Source organism: Puma concolor, chromosome A3 (genome assembly GCF_028749965.1).
Source record: "Puma concolor isolate L17-30 chromosome A3, mPumCon1.1.hap2, whole genome shotgun sequence".
NCBI lineage: Eukaryota > Metazoa > Chordata > Mammalia > Carnivora > Felidae > Puma > Puma concolor.
In genome coordinates, this window is record NC_141669.1 from 60,390,152 (window position 1) to 60,407,503 (window position 17,352).

The 17,352-nt window shown below is 33.6% G+C and overlaps 1 protein-coding gene and 1 long non-coding RNA gene across 11 annotated transcripts in view; both read right to left on the minus strand.

The window, feature by feature from the left end:
• EHBP1 (EH domain binding protein 1) overlaps positions 1 to 17,352 on the minus strand; it is a 375,689-nt gene that overhangs the window by 225,825 nt on the left and 132,512 nt on the right. The gene's annotated exons all lie outside the window — the stretch shown is intronic.
• On the minus strand, positions 3,790 to 5,317 carry LOC147582487 (uncharacterized). Its single transcript, XR_015249182.1, has 2 exons — positions 5,173 to 5,317; positions 3,790 to 4,933 (listed from the first exon to the last, which is right to left on the minus strand). It is a non-coding gene; the product is annotated as an uncharacterized LOC147582487 (long non-coding RNA).

A 17,352-nucleotide genomic window follows, 5' to 3' on the forward strand; every position in this document is an offset into this window, starting at 1 on the left:
TTCTATAAAATGCAAATTACCTTTCTATTCCACTTACATCTCTTTCCCTACTGACATATATTCCAGACAATCTTTATAGAAAAATGATCTATGTTTCACACCATGTGATCTAACAGCACTTACAAAGTTTACAAAGTTAGTTACCATTAAAAATTAGTTACCATTTTTATCATCTGTTCAGTGACCTATTTAAAGGTAATTATTTATTTGACCTTCATTGACATCTTATTAAATAGGTAAGACTTGTGCTATTACCACTGCTTACAGAGGAAACTTAGGCCCACAAAGTTTAAACTCATTTCATATTTAAGACGTAAATGTAAGAGTTTAAATCCTATCATCACTTTTACTAGTATTTTCATTTGCTGGTTTTTTAGCAGTGTTTTTAAGGTATGTAGGACAAAAAGAATTCATATCTAGGTATCCTCCATCCCCTATTAAAAAGCCAAATAAAAGCCTGTTAAGCAAAAGGAGTTATGTTAAAGTCAAGTGACATGATCTTGGTTGGCTTTCCCATTCTACACAAGCACACTTAGCTGGCATATTTTTGTTTATTAACATATTAGCAAAGGTAAGTACCCTAAAAGGTAGTATCTAAGAAACTAAAGTCTTAAGTAGACTTTTACTTGGAGAACATTATCCAGCAAAAGGGTATTTCAGGTTACCTATTGATAAAAATTTCAATTCAGTTCCTTTGGCTTTATGCAATTATTACCATTCTACGGGAATAGCTTCTGTCAATCAAATTGTGCCCCTAGGGCTGGGATGTGTCTGGTGTGGCACCCAGTATGCTATTGGTACTCAAAATACAATACAAGCAACAACAACTACTACCAGGTTACTGCACGCAAAGTGGTCTGACACAAAAGCCATACGTAGCTAAGACTCAGAACCACCGTAGACAGCATTTGAGCATATCTTTTAAAAACTAAGAGAGATTTGTATATGATGCTTATATGTTCCTATTTTACTAGTCTGAATATGTTCTTGCATAGGACAAAAAAGAAATGATTATTTAGTTAGGTTTTCTTAAATGCTTGTCTCTTTTTACAAAGAGAAAGATCCTTTCACAGAGCTCAAAAATTTCACAGGAACTAGAGAAGATAAAACCAGTGCACCTCTATTCATTAGGTTTTAAAAAAGTACGTGCATGTCTATGAGTGTGTTTTTCTGGAGAGGGGGACTAGGGGCGGGGGGTGGAGGTGGGGGTGGGGACTTGGAAGACAAAAGGAGAAGACCTGCCTCTGCTTGTGCTTAGAAATTAGAAAAAAGTCAGAAGTCAAGGAAAAGGGTGCTCAGGAAAGATAAAAATTTGAACTTCATTAAACCCATAACAAACCATGCAATCCTTAGGTTTTATTTACAGGGTTTTTGAGAGGATCAAGTAACATGAAATATATGACAGTGCTTTGTTTGTAAATGGCATATGCTATAGAATTCAAAGTATTAAATTACACTGGGACTTTGAATAAGCCATGATTCATTTGTGATTAAAACTTTACATAAAGATTCTAACAATGAAAATTATAAGATTTATGTGGGGAGTAAAAGTAATGATACAGTAAAAATTTTAATGTAGTTGTTATATACTTAAAACTATCAATGTATATAAAAAAAGTAAGGTATAAAATATTATTTTGCTCTAACTGTATATTAAATAGTTGTATGTGTATTTCTGGAGATATATATAGGAAACCTAATAATAAGTTCTCTGAGAAAAGAAAAGAAGTTTGGACAAAGTGGGAAGAATTAATTTGCACTCTTTTATACTAGTTAAAAAAAAACTTCGGCCACTTACTACTTTTCAAATAAAAAAATTAATTTTAAAAACTAATAATGAAAAAAGTGGGAAATTTTTCACTTTCCTGTTTTACTATTAAATGTTTAGTAAAATTCAATAAATAACAGCAAGGAAACAATTCAAGTTTACACAAAATTTTTTGAAAAGATGATGTTATCTAAGACATCACATTTTTAAAAAATGAAAGAGATATAATATTTATTTATTTTTCTCTTTCCCCAAATGTCACCTTTTCCACTTAGAACTGGATACAGCTTTTCAGTTCATAGTAATGGCATGGGTAGCTTCAGTGTCAGAATTCAAATTTTGTGTTAATTTGCATGACTACTACTGCCTTCTGTGTTTTTTAAAATAACTTCAAATTTGGGAGACATAAAGTAGGCATAGGCTTAAAATTTCTTGAAGCAATTCTTATCTTGCTGTTTTTGATGTAGTCCAGTTGCCTTATTTTAAAAGGAAAATAATTCCCTATACATAGAAATGTAGAGAAAGAAAATGTACTATGGTCATGACAGTTCAAAAGCAAAACCCTAAGATTCTTAATAAGTTTGATCAGTTCTTTCTTGTTTAAAATGTTAATGATAAAATGATAGCCTCAAGACATGCAAACACAGAAAACAAAAATTTTATTTTTTCATTTAAGATCAGGAATTATACCGATTCCTTAGAAAATAGTATGACAATATGAAAAATATATTTCATAAATACTATTTGGTAAAGAAAAAGAAAAGAGTTATCAATCAATTGCATTGTATGTTCTACAAAGGAGAACATACTATAGGGATGGAATTATGAAATAAGCATAACCAGGTTTATTTCTGATAGTTGATTAGGCAGAATAAGAGAGTAAATCCTACTGACTATATGTACTAAGAAAGGAGATGACAGATCCTCATTTAGGCTACCTCAAAAGGCAAAGCATTTCACATCATACAAAGTATTTCTATTGATAGCTTTTATGACAACCAAAAAACAAAACAAAACAAAAAAACTCAATGATAACCTGGTAGTCTTGATCTACAACCTAATATCCCTATTTTGAAGGCCAGAATTCTGACTTAACTGCAGAGGTACAACTGACTTTTTTTTGGGCAAGAGAAATTAAGAAAGGTAATTCAAATAATGTTGAAAGGCAAGGTTTAGGAAGGGTCACATAATCTCATGCATATTTCCAAGCAATGTTCCAAATAGTTTTGAAAGGACTAAAGTCACAGTACTAGAATCTCTTGAAGTAATTGATGTAGTCTAGTAAAAGTCAAGTCCTAAAATTAAGTAACAAGTCCCATTTTTATCCTGACTGCCACTTTGAATTGGAATTCTCTCCTAGGGAAAGATGGAGAGTGGAGATGAGTTAGTTATGTTGAAGAGGTTTGTTAGGTAAAGAGTAGAAAAGAGTAGCTGAAGGGCACCTGGGTGGCTCAAGTAGGTTAAGCATCCGACTCAGATCATGATCTCACGGTTTGTGAGTTCGAGTCCCACCTTGGGCTCTGTGCTGACAGCTCAGAGCCTGGAGACTGCTTTGGATTCTGTGTCTCCCTCTCTCTCTGCCCCTCTCCCACTCACGCTCTGTCTTTCCTTCAAAAGTAAACAAACATTAAAAAAAAAAAAAAAAAGACCAGACCAGCTTAGCTGAGAAGGAGCACAGGGTGGAAAACACTAACATTTCAGAACTTATTATTTCTCTTTAACATTACTTTAAGAGTCCCTTAAGAAGAATGCTAAAATCTTAGAGCATGAAATCCATCAAGTCAAATTTATACCATGCCTACTCTTTTTCTTTTTTAATATCAAAATTCTTATGCCTGGCTACTATCTACTAGGGATGGATAGAAAATCTACACTTTATCAAGGGCCAAAGACCCACAGGGAAAAAATTAAAACATAACAAAAAATAGTTACTTAGGGTTAGATAGATATTTTTGAAATGAATTTTGTAAACTTTTAAAGGAAAATTATAAAATGTCCCTAATCTGAATCTATCTTTTGTATCCAACTTTCCACACCAAAAGGGGGCAAAGAATGATTTTAATAAGGAAAAAAAGTGGGAAGGAGTTAGAGAGCAAATGTAAATGTAGAAGACGGGCTTCAGGGTGAGGCCAGTTTTAGAGGCAGTGGGACAAGTGTGAGCACAATAGTGTAACCGACTGTACCCTTGAGGAACTTTCTCAAGAAAGAAAGCGGACTGAAAGAATTGGCAGGGAAGAACTATCTGTATTTCTGAAACGCTGGAGCCGGGCATGTGCAAATTGAATTAAAGATTTAGTAAATGTCGTCTAAAGTTGAGAAATCATGAAATAGTCATGAAACAGAGTACAAGCATATCATGCAGAACTAGAAACACGGAGGGAACCACCAGAAGGAGTAAATTCTGAAGCAGTTAAAAGAGGCTGCCTCAAGGAAGTGGGTTGGAGGTACCAAGTAAGTGGCAGGGGAATGTTGATTTTCAGTAAAAGTTCTTCCATAACTCATTTATTACCATGTGCCTACACTGAAAAAAGTAAAAACATAATTTTAAACTCATAAATCAGAAAGGGCCTGACCTGTGTTATAAGTTCTTCTTTCTTTTTTTTTTTTCTAATTCCATCAAAAGGTTCCTGTCAAAAACAGATTTGATTTTTTTTTTCTGTGTATACACACGTTAGTTACGGATGATTAACAAAGCATTCATTCTTCTATTTGCTTTGGCTGAGAACTGACTTGTGTTGTGTTAGTGTTAAGGAAATATTTCACTTTATATGCAGAAGATATGAAGTGTTGCTTATTTAAATATACATATGGTAAAAGAAAGGGTTTATACATGTTTTAGGCTCACAAACAATAAAAACATTTAAGTAGATGGAAGTACAGAGTTTATTCAACTTAGTAACTAGGAAAAATGCTACCTACCTTTCTCTTTACCCAAAATTGGCTTTGTGAACTTATCTATTTCATATTTTAACTTTAATGAAATGGTAAAAAAAAAAAAAAAAAAAAAAAAAAAAAACACGTTATTTAAAGAGAACTGATATCAAATAAGACAGAAAAAATCATGGTTATCTTCATTTTGAAAAATGCAGAGACCCTTTTTAAAATAATTGTTTAAAACCAGTGAAAAGTAGCTTACAAAACCAGAGTTCCTCAAGTTTAAGACACCTTTGGGGCGCCTGGGTGGCGCAGTCGGTTAAGCGTCCGACTTCAGCCAGGTCACGATCTCGCGGTCTGTGAGTTCGAGCCCCGCGTCAGGCTCTGGGCTGATGGCTCAGAGCCTGGAGCCTGTTTCCGATTCTGTGTCTCCCTCTCTCTCTGCCCCTCCCCCGTTCATGCTCTGTCTCTCTCTGTCCCAAAAATAAATAAAGGTTGAAAAAAAAAAATTAAAAAAAAAAAAAAGACACCTTTAAATAAGTATCCTAATTTAGTCTGACATATAGTCACATAGTGTCTTTACTTTTCAGATGTACAGTGTTTAAAAAATAACATTCACTTGGAAAAAAAGTTTTAATAAATGAGCACATATGAAAAGTCAATGAAAAAAACAAATCTATCATTATTTTGATAATAATGTCATTTAACATAAATTGTCATTTAACAATTTTTATAAAACCACTTTCTAAATAAAACTACTCAATAAACAAATACTAGTTACAGTAATTTAGTTTCCTGTAACACCTGTTTCATTTAAAGAGAAGGCAGTCAAAAATGATTTAAACTGTACTATCACTAACTTCTATGTAGATTTTCACTAATTGGGTCCACTGATACAAGGTGGGATAAAGAAAAATAAAGGTGTATAAGAGAAAAAATGCTGTGGATTACTTTGAAACTGGCTACTAAAGAAGAGAGAAGAAAGGATGGATTTGATGTCAGTTTTCAGATCTTCATTTTGTTACTAAATTGCTAATAACAGCACAATTTCTAAAAAAGAATTACATGAGGGATGGAAATTAGGAGTTACAGCAAGGATAAGAAATACTGGTGGCATATGATTTGGACATTCTAAGATCACTTGATGATACTGCAGAAATATATAGTAAGCAAGACTTCAGATCCAGGACTTAACTTCATAGACAGTTCCTCTGACATAAGTACAGATTCCTTTTCCTCTTATTTTCCTTCCCTCTTAACACATACGTTTGGCAACTACTGTTTCTTTCAATTTGAGCTAAATTATACTCCTCCTGAATTTTTTTTATAATGGAGAATAAAGAAATTTAGTCTTTTCTACCTCTTTCTTTGGTAGATCATATGTAGCACAGAACCATTATTTATGAAATAAAAATCACTACCAGTTTAGACTTCTTCTTTTCAATCCCCTGAAAGGTAATAAGACCTTTCTACCAAATTAAATCGAGCAATCTCAGGTAGCTCCCTTCAATTTTATTTAATTTTTAACACACACTCCCTCTAGTCATCACTTTCATTTTATACGATCTTCTTGCTGACATGTATCCATTGAAATCTACTTCTAAACTGAACTCTGAATCTAGTCACCATAACTGTCCTTGAATCAACAAGACCATTCCAAAAGCCTGAGTGAATGATGGGTTTTGTACAATAATCTGAAGCCCTATAGATTTTCACTGGGTCAAGCTATTGTTGGAGTGAATGCCCAAGCAAGAGGCACCGCAGAAGGAATGCAGGTCCCCTCATAGCCCACACCTGGGAAGCAGCTCTGCGTACTTTTACAAAAGTACCAGTTCTAAAAGGACTTCTTTAAAAGCTTCCAAAATGACATAGGTATAATGTGCATTTTAAAACAGGAAATGTAATAAAGCAAATTATGCATTTAATTTACTCTAAATGAAAATAAGGAACAGCAACCTAAAAAAATTATACAACATGCATATGTTCAAAACAAAGAGCAATGCTAAACTAAAATCAGTCAATTTATTAAAAGTGGGACCTATGGATACTTTTTCCCCTTTTAGTATTTCCAGTATTGTAAATATATCAGTTGTAATAAATATAAACATTACAAAAGATCCACTATGCTCTAATAAAAAATATATCTAAAGAATGAAAAAGTTATACATCCCAATGTTATTTGAACACTATTCCCAGCACACCTGATTCCCAGAATCTATAACAACAGATATCTTCCTCAGGCATGAACCTAAAAACCCTGTAGGTAAGGCACTTAAATATCTCATTCCAAATTTAATGAGAATGAAATCACCTGGAAACCCACTTACACATTTACTGGATATTTATAAGTGCACAGAATCTTGCTGAGTATTGTCTGTCTACAAAACAATATACTCTTCCTACCCTTAGGTAGTTGCCTCAAATTAGCAAGGAGAGACAAGACTATCACATGAAAAGTAAAACCATGAGGGAAGATAAAAGAAAATCCACAAGTTTAGTATATAAGTGACAAATTGATTTTTCAAACATTCATTGAGGGTCTACTATTTGTAAAATGTTATTCTAACTACAGAAATCAGTTATGTACACTTAGATTTCTGTCACTCCAAAAATAAGCAAAAAGATGGGATGTTCTGGGAAGCAAAGGAATATGAACCGCAGTGGGACATTACTAACTTACAGGGACAGGTATCATGTTAAGGTACAATTATTCTGTAGCTCACAAAACTGGAAATACATGCCCTATTCTTTCAATTGGCTTAGACAGCAGCATATGTAGCACTTTAATTAACTGTAGCAATTGACATACCTTAAAAGCCAAGATCTGAAATAATGCGCTGTAAATAGTACTTGTAAGCCAGTATTAATCCAAGTTTAACCTATATACAACAAAGTGTTCAATGCTGTATGTACATTTTAAGATGAAATTCTAAAACAAAAATGCTTTATGAGCAAATTTCTAGTAGTTAGCAATATGCAGAGAACAAGCATTGCTATTGAGTTCTATTTTTTTAAGCCAGGACAGAAATTTACACATTAACATTAAAAACAGTCCTATTTTAAAGCTATCTCTAGTTTAGGTATCTAAACTATCATAAATATTATTAAAGAACATCTGGTCACTGTTCTGAATCAAATAACATTTCTATGCTTTTCTATTTTAATAATTTGTAAATATAAAACTATATATTTTAATCATTGTATTAAAAACTTAAAATTACATGTTTATATACATTTGTATATATTAAAAACATCATTAAAAATTCATCTCTTACAAAGCTTAATTAAAACTACAAATCTGTTACCTAAAAAACTTGACATCATAACTTACTTTTAAAATTGTTACATTCAAATATTTTCACAATTTATAAAATTTATGTTATATATTACCCACCTTTTAAAATAAAATTAAAGCATTCCATAGCCCATATTGTTCAATAAATCTACTTGTTAAAAATATTATCAAAGCTTACAATTAAGTGAGGTTTTAAACTTTAGCATGTAGCTAGTATATACACATGGTATGAAGCAGGTGATCTTATGTACTGAATTTTAACTACTATCAAATAATCTACCTCAGTAAAACTGATCTTTACCTAATAAACCTTTAATTACAAAAATTTTTCTTTCAATAAATCAAGTTCCATTTTTCTAAGACAGCTGACTTATGTTCTAGTTGAAGAGATACAAAAAGCAAACATTTAAAATCATGTTATCACATTTATGCAAATACTTTATGTGGGTAGGTAGATCCTCCGAGTGGGAGTGAGAAAATGAATAGAAGTGAGTAATTTGCTACTTCTAATTAGCAATACAACCTTGGACTAGTTACTAGATCATAATACCTTAGTTTCCTTATCTGTAAAATGAGGGAGGAGAACTTTATGATCTCTAAGGCTCCTTCCAGATCTAAATTTCTATGATTTAATTATTTGAATTAAGAAACCCACATCTGCATTAGGACACCAGGTTCTAAAATTACAGAATAACCTAACAGTGGGTTATAACTTAAAACAACACAAATATTGCAACATTAATTTGAAATATATTAACTATCAGAAAGCATTAATGCTTTTAAGATAAACAAAATGCAGGGCAACAGCTGCATACGCCTGTGCTCATTTAATGATAGTACGAACAATGAAGTTTACAGAACAGGACATTTCATTTATGGCTACCGCTTGCAGAAATATTTAATTGCAAAGCCAGAAACTATCAACAACAAGAGAATTACACTGAAATATTTTACATCTTATTTTTGAAACGGAGTTCTGTTATACTCTGTATAGCTTACATATGGAAACAAAGTATTTAAAATGATCACTAAAACTGCAACATAAGAAAAGTGCAAATAGGGATAGAGGCTTATTTCTTTTAATAACACATTTCCCGCCCCATAATACTTACACGAATTAACACTATTTTCTGTAAAACTGTGACATTCTCTAAAGGTTTAATGTTCAAACATGTCACTCGCAAACATGTGAATAATAAATTACAACTTTAAGATATACGACTGCTTCCTATTATTAATCTGATACAGGTATTACTGGAATTCAATTTTCTTTCAAAGATGTGTTTTTGCAAACAACATTCAACAACCCACACATTATTTAAAAAACAAAACAAAAATTAAAACCTTTGTGCTAGAAATTGTCCCAGGACTGTATTTTGACATTTTTAGCAACCTGACAAACCACTCTGTTTGCTTTCTTCTGCCAATACAAAATCAAGCCAAGAAGCAGTTTCTTCATTTATTTCATTCAATGTCACAAGACTATCCAAAGTCAGGGTAAAGGTCGATCATCAATAATACACGCTGGTGCTACAGCTGAAATATAAATGTTCATTTGGGCCCTGTTTCAAAGACTGGCCATTGAAACCTATTTAATAAGACCTATAAAACTAGGAGAATATAGGAAGACCAAGAAATATAAAATATCCTTTTCCCATCAACCTTTGCTGACATCCAATAGCAAATTAAAGAAGATACCAAGAAAAACTTTACGCAGTTGGGGGAAAAAAAGGTGGTTTTTTTTATCCTAGTAGCTTTAACAATCTCATGTTTTTAAAAATTTGCAGGAGTGCTACCCTGCAGGCATCTATGACTGCATCACGAGGTTTCAGATTTAGTGTGGGTGGTTGGATAAAGTTGGACGTTGACCAGTTTTGTGTATGCTAAAAGGCACCAGGCTGGAACACCATATTCAGCAATTGGGTATGAGACTGCCAGTGCAGTGGGTTGGAAGATGTATGCATTGGCACTCCGTGTGGAACCAGTAGGCTTACTTTAAAAGGTTACTGCAGTCTTGACTTTGGCAGCTGTCTTCTATGAATGAATATGAAGAGTTAAGAGTGAGATCTAGAGTCACACCTATGAAGATCAGAAGTTGTTCATGTTTGAACAACTGCACGTCCTTTAAAACATTAGGTCCTCATAAACAGAAACATGGAATAATCCTTGGTTGGGGGAGATTATATAGTTGGGAAAGTGTCACATTTTAAAACACTCAGCTACTTTGACTCTCAACTTTCAGGGTGACATTTTCTTAAGTTTCTTTTTTTTTCTTTATTTTGAGAGAGAGAGAGAGAGAGAGAGAGCGAGCACAAGCAGGGGAGGGGCAGAGAGAGAGGGAGAGAGAGAGAATCCCAAGCAGGCTCCATGCTGACCATGGAGCCTGATGTGGGGCTTAATCTCATGAACCATGAGATCATGACCTGAGTTGAAATCAAGAGCCTGACGCTTAACTGACTGAGTCACCCAGGCACCTCTTCAGGGTGGCATTTAAATTAAAACGTCAGCAGATATAATTATGTAAACAAGTGAAACAGCCTTGTAGTACTTGTATGAGTATCATCAGGTTAAGACCCCCAAGCTTTTTGTCGACTATACACATCTGTGTCTTTCCAATGCACATTTTGGAACTTCTGCCTCTAAAAACAATTTATGATGACTACGCAGTCTCAAAGAACACTTTTACTAATGGCGGCAGCTTAAAAACTACTCTATACTATCAGCTCTTGACTGGATCTACAAAGAAAGGCAGTGCCTCAAATACACACAATGCCTGGTCTTCACAGGTATGACTATGGATCTCTTAATGCTTCATGATTACTCAAAGAAGACAGCTGTCAAAGGCAAACCATTTCCATAGGACATACTCTTTTCATATTAATCCCTCCCACTTTTCCCTTACCACTAAATCAAATACTTTTCCTCAGCAGAGCTAAAATATGGCGAGATAGAATTATCCATACACAGATGAGTGGTGTCTCGCAGACCTGTGCTACAGCATTTAAAACAGGATCACAGCATGCTTTCAACATTTGCAACCAAACACTGAAATCATATGATCTATTGGGTATAGATTAAACATAGGTTTTTATTAGAGATCACTCTGTTGGTGGATCTTCAGAAACAGGTACAAAGAATCTGAATACAAAGTTAAGTAAAATTATTTCTTAGTAATAAAATAGAAAATAACTGTTTTTCTTAATTAAAAGAAAGCAAAGGAAGCCTGTTAAAACTAAACATGATAAAGTTGAAAGGAAAAGTGTATTAGTTAAACTGGAATTTCAAGCTTATAGATTCTAGAAACAGAGTTTCTGTTCTGTTAAGTGTTCTAATATTTAAAAAAAACAAAAATTAGATTTTTTTTTTTTTTTTTTACAAAGGAAAAGTCCATGATTGTTACTCTGAATGAAAGATTAACAGACATATGGGAAACCCTTCCCCACCTACACTGTTAAAATTTAGTTTTTTAAATTGGGAGATTTTGATTTTTATGAAAGAAATATCACAAATAAATACTAATTATGATGGAGCCCCTAGAGGGCAGAAGTTGGGTACTTTAAATAAGAGGAAATCTATAAATATTTGATCTAATATTGGAATAAAACTCCATGTAAACTCTAAAAAATATACTATTTCATCAAGTATTTTTAATCAATGTCAGAAGAATATGACAGAATTATTCTATAATTATAAAAATATTTTTAGCATGTAAAAGAAAACAATTTTAAACTACCTAATTTAACAAGAGGCATTCTTTAAAAATCCTTTTTTTTCTGACACTAGGACCAAACTGTCACTGAAAGAAAAGCGGAGAGGTTCCCCCAAAACCTCCAATCTAAAATATAAGCAGTAGGTAAAGTGGTGAGGTAAAGAAACCACCCTATACTCCATCCCCAAAATCACAACCATAAAGAGTTGCTACTTAAATATTAGGCAGTGCTCTGTGAACCATTTTATATTAAAATTGGATAGTTCTAAACATCATCCATTGTTTGACACAATGCCATTTTGATGATAAATTGCAATCTATAGCTCAAATAATTCTACCCAGGGATTAACATTTCAGAGGCTGAGCCAGAGATTATGTGTGTGGATCTTGAATTTCATCATCTCCCTTTGGCACAATAGCTTATTCTTCCTTTTTTCATCTATTCTCTCATGAAGGGTCAGGAAAGCTTAGCCTTGCTGCTGCATTCATTTCATCTCTACATTAACCAGATACCTTGCAGTCTTTAGTTCTTCTGTGTTATTCCATTACAAATACTATGCTGCAGTATAGTATGGCTAATGAGGTTTGTACCAAATCAAAGGGTGCCATCAAGTGGTTATAATACTCTAAACAGCATTACACTAAATGACTATTCTGGATAGACTTCCTTCAATATAGACAAACTGTACCACTCTTCTATGAAAGAATACATTAATGGGAGTAAGGAATGGGGCACTATCCATATTAACTCTTGTTCTTTATTTTCTATCCTTCAGGGATTGCTTCTCGGCATACTATATGTAGGAAATATAATTTTAGAGCCACAATTAGGATTAATATTTAAGTCAGATTATCAAATGATCTTTATTAGGCACAATTCGAGCACGGTAGCACTAAAAGGAATTAAACAAATATATTAATCAAAATTCACGACTAGATTAATAGCTTATTTCTGAAAATAAGTAAAAACAGTACATATAACTAAAATGTGTCTTGTCAGGTCTGTCTCCTATTACTAATGGAAAATTGCAAGGCTATGAAATACGGCCAGTATTATTTGATCCTTTTCATGCAGTCATGCCTAAGGTCTAACAAGCAACCTAGCAGGTGGTGTGAGAATGTATTTTCAGACACTTAAATAACTTTCAACAGTCTATGCAACAGGCTACAAGGGTCATTTAAGAGTTCTGAAAAAAGAAATCTAGAACTGTCTTAGAAAACACACACAAGGTAACGTAATATTCAAATGACCCACTCTGAAGATCTGGCTCAACGGCTGCTGCTCTGAACCATCCTGTACCAGGGAAATCTCACAAACAGGCTTAAAGCATTTTCATAACTACATGCTTAATTATCCAAGTTCACAGATCAAACAAGATATAGAAAATGAAATCATAAAAGCTAACCTGACAAAAGATTTAGGGAGCAGTACCAATAAGGAAGCAAACTCCAGGCAAAACTAAAGATCTGATGGCATTATTTTCCACACAGCTGTTATAGACTGTCTACAAAAATATTTCTTATCCCACATTTTCTTCTAGAGCCTTGCCACTCTCCCATCAAGTGGTGGAGTCTCATTCCTTCTCCCTGAATCCGGGCAGGTTTGTGACTGGCTTATGGCTAAGAGAATGAGGAAGTAACACTATGCAACTAGAAGGCTGATTAGAAAAGGTGATGCAACTTCCACTAGAAGAGCTGGAATAGTCACTCCTAAAGTGTTCAGCTGCCACAAAAGCAGTCTGACTGCCCTAAAAGAAATCCAAACTAACCCACTCAGAGAGGTGAACTATGGCAGCCCTTGAGACTACGTGAAGTGAAAAAGCCCCCATCCTGTGCTCTAGCCCCAAAATACCTCAAGACTATTACATAAAATAGATTCTACACTATCCCTGGCCCAGCTGAGCCCTTCCAAATTCCTGACCCACAGAAACTGAGTAACTTTGACAGTGACTACAATCTGATCTATTAAAATGAACCACAAGTGGTAGAAAATGATTGTTAAGTTCTGCAGGATACTCAGCAGACCTCAACCTGCACTGCTGCATTGCTTGTAATAACACTGAGTTGGTTACATATGCGAATGCAATAGGTAAAATTAATGCCCTGAAGCCGTGTAATACATGATGGTAACAATAAGCATAACGGTTGGAAAAATGAGATTCTACCTATGACAAAGAGGAAAGGATGATGTTAGTTTGGAAAGAAAAAAGTTTAATTCTTATGTTTTATTTTGGGCAAGGAATCATATGTCTTCTTGGAAAAGACTGAATTGGTATTACAGGACCTTATAGCATAGAGGAAAATTTTAAAAATATTTTAGGGCAACCCACATGAAAACACTGAAAACCAATGTATAAGAAATAGTAGGTTGTATGGAAAAAGGGAAAAGGACAGAGCCTTAAGATATGCATTTTAGTAAAAAAAAAAAAAAAAAAAGAAGAAGAAAAAAAAGTATTTTACTTAAAGGAATGACTGGGGAGGAAAAAAATCACTGATCAGCTTCCTTTTGGCAACTGCTTTCGGATAAGTTTTTTTCCCCCACAGCCTGCCTTCACCAATTCTTCCTCTGTGTTCCTTCTATGGCTTAAGAACAACACAAGCAAAAAAAAAAAAAAAAAAAGAAAATGTTTAAAAAAAAAAAAAAAAAAAAAGAACAACACAAGCATCCAATATTCAAACTAGAAATCTGGAAATCATACTAGACTCCCTGACCACCATCAACCCTAAGAACTAATCAGTCACCAAGACAGGATTCCACCACCTTCTAAATACCTCCTGAAGCTCTCTCCCCTCTTCTCTGTCTGCACCTGCTAATGTCATTGTCCTACTTAAAGCCCACAGCACCTACTACTTGGGTAACTGAATTGTCTATCTGATCTTTAGCTCTTCAGTTTTACACATCTTAATTCATTCTCTACAGCAATATTATGTTTAAACTGTAGGCTATGACCCATTAGTGGATCATGAAATCAATTTAATGACTTGTAAAATCAACTTAGTGGCTTGCAACCAGCATTCTAAAACATCAGGATGGAAGAAGAAATGCTAGAGTACATCCTACAATCCTAGTAATAGTAAGATGTGTTTCATGAAACTTTCGTTTTTTTTAATTTTTTATTTTATTTTATTTAGTTAAATATAGGTTCCTGTATGTGTGTACTGGGTCATAACATAAAATGTATTTGTTAGTGACAGGTACAGTGAAAGTTTGAAAGATAGAAACTGATTTTTTAAATTCACTGTATAAGGAATTTTTATTAAAGCAAGAATTTTATAATCCAAATTACATTTCCTTGCTCAGTTATCAATTCTATTATTTAAGACAGAAGGGACCTTCTGAGCTATTCCACAGTAAAAAAAAAAAAAAACTATAAAATTAAAGAAAGGAATGCTTTAAGGTTTTGTACCTTGCTGAAAATTCTTTTTCCCAGGGTGTATAAAACATTAATTTGTTTTTATATTTCACTATTTTTTATGTGTCTTTTCCTTTTGTTGCTGAGAAACTGATCTTTCAAAATACAACTCTAATCATTTTACCTCTCTGCTTAAAACTTAAAACTTTTCCATGGCTCTTGATAGCTTACTAGAATCATGAATCAGAATCATGCAGGATCTAAGCCAATCTGTAAGTTTTACTATACTCACAGACAATTCTGATAGACAAGTTTGGGACCCATGACTTCTAGGATAAAGTTCAAATATTTTCATTTAGCATACAAGGCCAGGCACAACCTGCCCCTTGCTCATCTCACTAGTTTCAACCTCTTCTGCTCTTCTTTGCAAATGAAGCTCTAGCAATTTTATCACTGTGCCTTTAGCAAGGCTATTCTTCTGTCTTTACCCCAGACCCCATCCTTCTCACACAACTCTATCTGGTAGGTAAACTTTTTAGTCTTTCAAGCCATAGCTCAAGTCAACTCTTCTCTGAAGTATTCCCATGCCCCTGATATATACAACAGCTCCTTGACACCCTAAATGGACCTTCCACAAGCCACTTTTCTAGCATTACCACTGTAGTCTCATCACTTGCTCATAGATCTGCCTCCCTAACTAAACTGAGAACAACTTGAGAACCAAAATTTTGTCTTATTCATACCTCTGAAGTCTAGGAAGTAAAGGCATAACCAATTTTGTAGCACATACTATAATGGAAGTCTAAAAAACAGTCATTCTATGCCCCAATTAAGTAGAACAATAATGGTCTCTTTTACAAAGAGTTTAATCTTACTCATCCTTGGTTGTTGGCTTTTTTTTTTTTTAATGAGATATAACTGATATATAACATTGTATTGGTTTGAGGTGTACAACATGATGATTTGATATATGTATGTATTACAAAATGACTACCACAGTAAATCTGTTAATATTCATTACCACACATTATTTACAAATTTTTCTTGTGATGAGAACTTTTAAGATCTACTCTCTTCGCAACTTTCAAATATACAATATAGTATTATTAACTACAGTTACCACGCATTGTGCATGTTTTGAAAAAAAAGCCAATAGAAAAGGAATTTTGGAAAATCTAGACTAGAAGAAGTAGGAAGGCATATATTATTGCTTGCTTTGGCTAAAAAGGTTTAATATGTATAAATATACTGTAAATAAACCTATGATATCTAGTGATCTAATCCAGTTCATGTCATTTGACTACTTTTCTAAACTTTTCCTCCAGTTTAATGAGGAAGAAGAAATTCTTCAAATTTATTTTACTCAGATTTATTTATTTCCAGATTGACTCTATTTTCACAAGAATGCAATGATTCAAGTATCATATAATCAAAGTCATTAGTTAAGAACAAAAAGAGGAAATAAAAAGGAAAGCAAAAAAAAGTGATTGAAACAATTCTGGCTAAAGAAAAGTCTCAATAGAGTATTGTTTTCCTACCTCACATCCCTCTCCCCCTCCAAAGGACAGCTCTGTGCTTCCTTTGTTACAGATAGTTATATACAGAGAAAAGAATTTTTATGTGTGTGTGTGTGTGTGTGTGTGTGTGTGTGTGTGTGTATATATATATATATATATATATATATATATATACATACATACATACATACACAGAGAGAGAGAGAACTTTCTATTAAGCCATTCAACAGTGGGAGAGAGCCAAAGCATAAGAGACTGTTAAAAACTGAGAACAAACTGAGGGTTGATGGGGAGTGGGAGGGAGGGGAGGGTGGGTGATGGGTATTGAGGAGGGCACCTTTTGGGATGAGCACTGGGTGTTGTATGGAAACCAATTTGACAATAAATTTCATATATTAAAAAAAAAAGCCATTCAACAAACATACTTAATACATTCAATAAATAATTTTCCTTTCAGTCTAATTTATTCTAATGATTTAGCTGAAATAATTAATAAATGCCACAAGACAATTCAGACTGCCAGAATCTTAAGGTAAATAGCTCCAGGAAAAAAGTTATTCAGGGAAATAATGAGAGACTGCTACTACTCTGGAGGAGCTGGCTACCAGCTACAAATAGTCTAAGGATATACTGTATACAGCTAGCTCTCTTATTTAAAGTACATAAGAAGCAATTTGGACAGATAATAAAATATAGATGTCTTCATTATGATTGTTGTCTATGATCTTTATGATTTCAAAAACACAGTAATGTACATAGGGCTCCTAAGATTTAGGAAACAAGGAGTCCCTACCCTTGATTCTATACAACTTGAGAAATATCTTCCCTTTACTGGT